Here is a 9,642-nt window from a genome sequence, read left to right on the forward strand (position 1 = left end):
GTAAACTTTGGATCTCAATCCAAAATAATAGATGTTGGAACCCCGTGTAGTCTTACAATCTCAGACATATATAATTTTGCTAATTTCTCAAGTGAAAAGTCTGTTCTGACCGGGATAAAATGTGCTGACATAGTCAAGCTATCCACAATCGCCTAGATCGAATCTTTCTTTCTCGGAGTCATAGGTAATCCAGATACAAAATCCATCGTGACATGCTCCCATTTCCACTCAGGAATCATGATAGGTTGTAACAAACCCATTGATACCTGATGTTCTATTTTGACTTGCTGACAAATCAGACACTTTGTTACAAATTCACATATTTCCCGTTTCATACCCGGCCACCAATACATCAGTTTCAAATAATAATACATCTTCATGCTACCCGGATGAATGAAATATATACTACTGTGAGCTTCAAAAAGAATATCATTTTTCAAATCTAAATTATTCGAGACACAAATTCTATTACGATCACACAACATACCATTATCATTAATGCTATACTCTGAACCCAATTTGTCCCGAACCATCTGTCTTTTTAACACCAATTTCGGGTCATCATCTTGTAACTCCCAAATCCGTTAAAGGAATACAAGTTTTGCTTTCAACTCTTCTAATACAAAACCATCCTCATTAAGAGATAAATAAGCATTCATCGCTCGAAGTGCAAACAAAGACAATTTTCAACTATGTGTATCCGCAACTACGTTAGCCTTTCCTTGGTGATAGTCAATAACCAGATCATAATCTTTTAGTAACTCTAATCACTGTCTCTGTCTTAAACTAAGCTCTTTTTGAGTCATCAAGTATTTCAAACTCTTGTGATCTGTATACACATAACATCTCTCACCATATAAGTAGTGTCTCCAAATTTTCAAAGCAAATACGATTGCAACCAATTCGAGATCATGCGTAAGATAATTCTTCTCATGTGGTTCTAATTTTTTAAAAGCATAGACCACTACTTTTCTCGACTGCATTAAGACACAACCCAATCCATTTAGAGATGCATCACTATATATAACATACGGCACACCTAATTCTAGCTGAGTCAAAACTAGAACTTCTGTTAACATTTTCATCAACTGTTCAAAGCTTTGCTGACACTCATCAGACCAAACAAATTTAACATTTTTCTGTAGTAGTCGAGTGATTGGCAAAGTGATCATAAAAAAGTTTTTGACAAAACGACGATAATATCCTACTAAACCCAGAAAACTTCGCACTTATGTTATATTCTTCGGAATTATCCAATTCACCACTACAAATACTTTGCTCGAGTCCACTTGAATCCCTTCAACTGACACAGTATGACCCAAAAATCTGACCTCATAAAGCTAGAACTCACATTTACTAAATTTTACATACAACTGTTTCTACCTCAAAATCTGTAACATAATTCTCAGGTGTTGCGCATGCTTAGATTCTGTCTTAGAATAGATCAATATATTATCAATGAACACAACCACAAATATATCCAAATAAGGCTAAAAAATTCGATTCATTAAATCCATGAAAGCAGCAGGTGCATTAGTCAAGTCGAATAACATTACTAAAAACTCATAATGACCATACCAAGTTCTAAAAGCAGTCTTCAGTACATCACACTCTTTAACTTTCAACTGATAATACCCAGATCTGAGGTCTATCTTCGAAAATACTACTGCGCCTTTCATTTTGTCAAACAAGTCGTCAATACGAGGAAAATAATATTTATTTTTAATTGTGACCTTGTTCAACTGTCTGTAGTCTAAACACAGTCTCAAAAAACTATCTTTCTTTTTCACAAATAAGATAGGTGCACCCCAAAGAGACATACTTGGCCTGATGAATCCTTTGTCTAGTAATTTTTGTGTAACACCCCTTACTCGTATTCTATGCCGGAACAGGGTACTAGGTATTACCAGACTTAAACACAATTAAACACACTCAAAACCAGATTATAAAACTTCATTTCAAATTAACTATTATTCAAACACATGCTTAAAGTCCCTTATATAAGCCTACGAGGCCCAGAATATACGTTGGAGATAGATTGGGACCAAACTAAGAACTTTCAAAGCTTTTAGAAAACATAAAAAAAATTATCATGAAACAGGATCAGACGCCCATGTGGGTAGGCCGTGTAGTCACACACGCCCATGTCCCAAACCCATGGAGCTCTCTAACTTGTATTCGAGAAGAAACTTGAGTCACATGGCCTGAGCACACGTCCGTGTTGCTAGGCCGTGGGATAATTAAATTTCACATTTTAGGTGTAGACTTCACACGGCCATATCACACGGCCATGTTAAAGCCCGTGTGCGTCACATGGCCAAGCCACACGCTCGTGTGCTAGGCCGTGTGCCTAAACCTGGACTTTTTGTTTCTCATTTTTAAGTTGCAGGGGATACACGACCTTATCACATGCCCATATGGTAGGCCATGTCTCACACACGGCCTAGACACACGCCCGTGTGCCTACCCGTGTGGACGAAAATAAGTCCTTTAAGACCACTTTTCTCACCCTCATACTAACCTCCTGCACAAAAACACATTTATATACCAATAAAGTCCAACCAATCAACCAATTCCAGCCAAAACATGTATATTTCATTATGTATTATAACTAACACATTCGAATTACATTGCATAATCGTTCATCCTATTACATTATCAAATCAATCCCTTTTTACATGCCATATAAATCAAACAGGTTGTTTAACAAAATCTACAGAAGTAAATCTGGATGTTGTGATCCTCTATGTAGATCCTCCGAATGTATATACATTAATCTACAAGATAAATAAACATACACAAGTAGCTTAGTAAGCTCATAGAAGCTTAGTAAGCTGATAGGCATAGAAAATAAATCTTACCGAACATTTAAAAATAATCATATATTATACAATTCACTAATTCCTCCTGTCAAATCACAAAATCATTGATAAGTTCACTTATTTGGATTCAATGTCACATAATAACAATTTTTTTTATTCTATTGGGCCCATTTATCATTTACCTTTCTTATCCAATTTAGGAAACAACTACGGAATTGAGTACTTCGTTATCATAATGCCATAGTAAAACTATGGTCTTGCACATAGTCACATGTCACACACTGAAGCCATATCCCAGCCATGGTCTTACACGGATCACAAATCACACTGATGTCATATCCTAGATATGGTCTTGCATAGAAGCACATATATCACCGATGCCATATCCAAAATATGGTCTTATACGGAAGCACAAAATCAAATCACATCGATGCCATAGTCTAGCTATGGTCTTATACGGGAGCACATGTCACATGTTGCCATAGTCTAACCATGGTTTTTTCCGTCAATTCATCTTGAACACAGAACGAAAGTACAAAATTCCATTGTCCCACTTAAGTTGTACTTTTACTTAAATATTATTTCACAATTATCATGATTAATTATGTAACACCCCGTACCCGAGGCCATCGCCGGATTCGAACACGAGGTGTTAACAGACTTAATTCATTACTTAAACAGCTCAAACAATTTATTTTTAAAATTTCCAGTCAAGCTAGCAATCTGCGTCATAGTTGCTTAAAAATTCATATATGGAGTTCCGAAACTCGAAATCCAATTTTATAAATTTTTCCTAAAACTAGACTCATATATATATTTACTAATGTTTTTCTAGAATTTTTGGTCTGGCCAATTAGTACAGTTTATTAGTTAAAGTCTCCCCTTTTTCAGGGTTCGACTGCTCTGACCTCTGTATATTACGAATCAGATACCTCTCTGTATAGAATTTAAATGATATGAAGTTTGTTTCTATTAAAACTAGACTCAATAAGGAATCTGTAAATATAAAGAATGACTTTTAATTATTTTTTTACAATTTATGATGAATTTTAAAGTCGAACAGGGATCCAGAAATCACTCGGACTTGTTTCACAAAAATTCAAATATCTCATAAAATATAATTTATATACTGTTTTGTTCAATACATATGAAAATAGACTCATTAAGATTCAATTTAATAACTTACTCATCATTTAATTCCATTTCTACTATTTTTAGTGATTTTTCAAATTTACATCACTATCGCTATCGATTCATTTTATGGCAAATTTCACTTTACTAAGGATTTTCATGGACTAAATAGCATTTTAAACATACATAACATCAAATATGACTTAGATTGGTCATTCTAATGGCTAATCATTTACAAACCCTTTTCTTACCAAACCATAGCCATATCATAAGATCAATTACACAAAGTGAGTGTTTTGCCATACATGCCACATTCAAAATACACAAGCCATTTTACCAATTTAAGCCTTCGGATAGTGTGAACGAGTCTTCGACCTATCCCGATTCTCAAGCCGGCTTGTCAAAACTATAATGAAAGAAAAGGAGGGAGTAAGCACAAATGCTTAGTAAGTTCACATGCAAATAGCAAGTAACATAATCACACAATCTCACATAAAACATCATTTGCATAAACAACACCAAGACATGCATGTTTCATTTACATTTAATATCTTCCTACGATTTCATCAAACCAAGTTTTCAACCTGAGGGTTTAAGCACATACCTGTCAAATTTTCTCATTTACCACACTTTCCAACATGTCACTTTCGTTTTAGGCCTTCTTCTTATTCACGTAAGATCCACCCGTTGAACACATCGGAATATAATTCGAATACGCGGATCTCATGAACATAAGAGCCATACCCGCAGCTAGACAAACTCAATAGCCTGCGGAACTTATGTAGCCAAGCTATCATGTAACCCGCCTATTCAACTCAACGAGCTCGGGCGTTCGCATCCATAAGTGAACTCGGACTCAACTCAACGAGCTCAGATGCCTAGTTACATCTCACAAACTCGGACTCAACTCAACGAGTTCAGAACTCAAATATCCTGGTGACATGTCACTTGTATTCTAATATATTCCCAAGGTTCAAACGGGATTTTTCCTCTATTACACATCTTTGCCGTCTTCCACGGAATATCTAAATTGATACTTCGGTGATAGTTCATACTTATCAAGTAATTCACATAATTACATATTATTCAACAATAATCACAAAACATAACATTTCATGACAATAATAAGCATCATATCACATAAACAACATTAAATTGCTTAAAAAGACAATTATGTTACTACATTTACACATGAACTTACCTCGATATAAAATTATTAGCAATCGAGCCTATTCTTTGTAAACTTTATTTTTTCCCTCGATCGCGACTTGAATCTCGTTTCTCTTGATCTATAATGCCAAATTAATCTTATTGAATACATACATTCATCAAAACAGCATTTAATACAAACTTTGGCAAAATTACATTTTTGCCCCTAAACTTTTGCATAATTACACTTTTGCCCCTAGGCTCGGGAATTAAACTTCATCTTTTATTCTTATGTTTTATGACATGCTGATCATTTTTCCCTTCTATGGAAACATCAAATTCACACTCTAACATGTACTTATGACTATTAGGTATTTTTACTGATTAAGCCATTTTACTAGTTTTCGCTTAAAACCGAGTAGTACAAGTTGTCTAACATAATTTAAAACCTCATATTCTATCATAAAACAACAAAATACACAAATTTCACCTATGGGTATTTTTCCAAATATGAACCCTAGGTTGAATTATTGCTAGCATAAGCTTAATCGAGCTACCGGGATTCCAAAAACGTAAAGAACATTAAAAACGGGGCTTGGAATCACTTACTATGGAGCTTGAAAGGTTGAAACAAACCCTAACCATGTAGAACCCTTGAAATTTCGGCCTAATGAAGAAGATGGACAAAAATTGGCTTTTAATTTTGTTTTTAATTCATTTTAATAACTAAATGACCAAAATGCCCTTACTACTAAACTTTCCAAAAATTCCATCCATGTCCAATTTTTTTCCATAGACTTAGAAATTGGTCAAATTGCTATTTAAGACCTCCTCATTAATATTCCAAAACAATTTCATACTAAAAACTCCTAGAATGCAAGTTTTGTAAATTATTCGATTTAGTCCCTAATTTCAATTTAAGCACTTTAGGCATAGGATTTCATCACGAAATTTTCACACAATCATGAAATCATATCATAAACATCAAAATAATTATAAAATAATTATTTCTATCTCGGATTTGTGATCACGAAACCACTATTCCGATTAGGCCCTAATTCGGGATATTACAAATGACATTCATATACCATAATATACTATGACATGTATGAAATTTACCTACCAAAATATTGAATTTAGCCATATGAACTTACCTAGGCTAATTTGCAAAAGTCATAAAATTTCAGGGACTATTCTTGCAATTTTTCCTTTCCACGATTCACATCATTTTTTTATCTATAATTATAAAATCATTCCTTTATTAGCATCTATTTTAATTCTATTCTAATTCACAATTTATGCCCTTTAATTTTTGAAATTACACTATTACTCCAAACTTTTTAATTTTTACAATTTAGTCCCTACTCAATTTATTCATCAATTGAGCTAATTCTTCTCAAATAACATTTTATCAAAACATTATAAACTACTTCAAAGCCTTCAACATTCAGAATTTCAACACAAAACCCTAATTCCAACAACTTTCACAATTAGATCCTAAAAATCAGTTCTTATAAAATCTCTTCATAAAATCATCATATAATAAATTTAGAACCCGAATTCCATACTAAATCATCATAAACTTTCAGATCTTACTCATGGAAATTTTCTAAATCATTCATAAAAGCAAAAACTAATGAATTAGACAATAGGACCTAGTTGTAAAAGTCTCAAAATCACAAAATTGCAAGAAATAATCAAGAATTGAGCTCACATGTAGTAAAATATGAGAAACCAGCTCTAAAAAATCTTTAATGGTTGTTTTTGGCTAGAGAAGATGAAGAAAAATATCTAAATTTTTTTCAATTACATCATTTTTAACTACTAACCTTTATGTAATTTCCAATTTTGCCCCTTGTTCACATTGTTTTCTTGTTTATTTCATGCCCAAACTGTCCAGCCATCATCCTTTGAGTCTAATTGCTCTTAAGTCCCTCTTATTTATTATTTAAGCTATTTAATCGCTTCCCTCAATTTTACATCTTATTCAATTTAATCTTTTTTATTCAATTGACTACCGAAATGTTAAAATTTCTTAACAAAACTTTAATACTAACTTAGTAAAATTCCATAAATATTTCTAAAAATATTTGTGGCTCAATTTAGGAATTAGAGGTCTCGATACCTCGTTTTTATCTCTTTTTATCTAAAAATTTCCTTTAATTCACAATTTCACTAATTCAAAAACATTTCTAAAATCACACTTAACTTTTACTTACTAGTATCTAAACTCATATGTCGGATTTAGTGATCTCACATCACTATTCCGACACCACTAAAATTTGGGTCGTTACATCTTGCAACTATGTTTTCAACTCTTTTAACTCTGTTAGTGCCATATGGTATAGTGTTATCGATATAGGAGCTGTTTCCAAAATCACATCGATTATAAATTCAACTTCACGATCAAGTGGTAAACCCAACAATTCCTCACGAAACACATCAATAAACTCATTAACAACTGATAATTGTTCTAACTGTGATTCAGAACCCCAAATATCAAGAAGGTAGGCTAAAAATGCCTTATTACTATTCTGCATTAATCTTTAAGCTGAAAAAGCTGAAATAATTCTGACTATTTCTTTCGTATTTGTAGATTCAACAGTAATCATCTTTCTTGTCTAACATTTCAAATCAATCCGTTTTTCTCTATAATTTAATATGGAATCATGCTTCGTTAAGCAATCCATTCCCAATATAACATCAAATTCCTGAAAAGGTAGTAACATCAAATCAGTAGGGAATTTAAAGCCTTTTATTTTCAATGAGCAATCACGACACACTAAATTTACTATTACACTTTGGCCTAATGGATTAGTGACTTGAACATCATAATCAGTAGGTTCAACAGACAATTTCTTTTCTGATGCTAATACAGTGCAAATATAAGAATGTGTACACCCAGGGTCAATCAATGCATACACAGTAGCATCAAAAAGATAGAATGTACTAGCAATAATGTTTGGAGCTGTTGCTTCCTCTGTATCTCAGATAGCATATGTACGTACAATGCCCTAGCCTCTAACCGGGCAGTCGAATCTCTCATACCCGAACGAGCAGTCCTAGTAGCACTGCTTTGGCCTGAACGTTTACTTCTTTGAGAAGTGGCTAATTGCTTTTCTTTTTGTTCTCCTTCCTCTTTAAGTAGTTGAGGACAGTCTCGAATAAAATGATCAGTAGCCCCACACTTGTAACAAGCTCCTACCTTACCTCTACATTCATCAAAGTGATTTTTTCCACAATATTTGCATTTAGGCCTGGGAGTATTCTGCACACTACCCACACTAGCCACAGGTTTAATAGTTACCACGAGATCTTATTGAGTCACCTTATTCTTACTTAATCATTCTGGCATTGAGGTGGGTCGACTAAAATCATCTCTAAACTTTTTAGTCAAAAATGCTGAAAATGATTTAAAGGAGCTTCCCTTGTAGGATTCTTTATTTCTTCTATCTCGTTGCATTTTTCTATTGTACACCTCTTCCATTTTCTAAGCACGATCTAATAGAACAACAAATTCCCGTATTTCTGTGCCCGAATCATCATTCTAAATTCATTATTCAGTCCTTCTTCAAATCGAATACACATTTCTTCCTCAGTTAATACAATTTCCCGGGCATATCTGCTAAGGTATACAAATTCCTCTCATATTCTGTTTTTGATCAATTTCCTTGTCGTAAATTAAGAAATTCCCTCTTCTTTTTATCCAAGTATCTGTTGCCGATGTATTTCTTTTTAAATTCACTCTAGAAAAATTCCCAAGTGATTTTCTCTTTCGGCACTACGGCCACTATAGTCATCCACCAATTATAGCCATTATAGCACACCTAAAATAATCTTCAGAAGAACAAGCTAATTCTTCAAAAACTCTTATCGTATTCCGAAGCCAATTCTCAGCTTTGATAGGATCATCATCTGACCTACCCCTGAATTTTTCAGCCCCACACTTTCTAAGTATTTCTATCAAGGTACATTTACTTCATTCAATTACCAGAGGAGGTGGAGGTGCAACCGGGGGTGCTATAGATGGTATAGTAGGGGGAGGACGTTACTGAGCCAGATTTCTTTCTCGCATAAATTCATTAATCCATTGGTACATAAACCCATAAAACATATTTTTGAGTTCTTGTTCTTATATCGGAGAAATTGGGACACTACTACTTTTCTCATGTTCAGATGTTTGTATTCTGCTATTAGCTTCATCACGTTCAGCATGTTCGGATCTATCTGACATCTTTACAATCTATAAGAAAAAAACAAAGATTAGATCAGATCATACACATCACACTATCACAGATTTATATGGCGTGTATTTCTAGACACTTTACACGTTACATTTGTTCCAAGAATCGAATAAACCAAAGCTCTGATACCAATAAATGTAACACCTCTAACCCATATTCTTTGCCAGAACAGGGTTATGGAGCATTACCAGACTTTACAGATTAATTATGAACATTTCATAATCTTTAATACATATATCATAACTCATTCATAGAACACTCATATGGTTCCTTATATGGGCCCTCGAAGTCCAAAA

The sequence above is a fragment of the Gossypium arboreum genome, chromosome 8 (genome assembly GCF_025698485.1).
Source record: "Gossypium arboreum isolate Shixiya-1 chromosome 8, ASM2569848v2, whole genome shotgun sequence".
NCBI lineage: Eukaryota > Viridiplantae > Streptophyta > Magnoliopsida > Malvales > Malvaceae > Gossypium > Gossypium arboreum.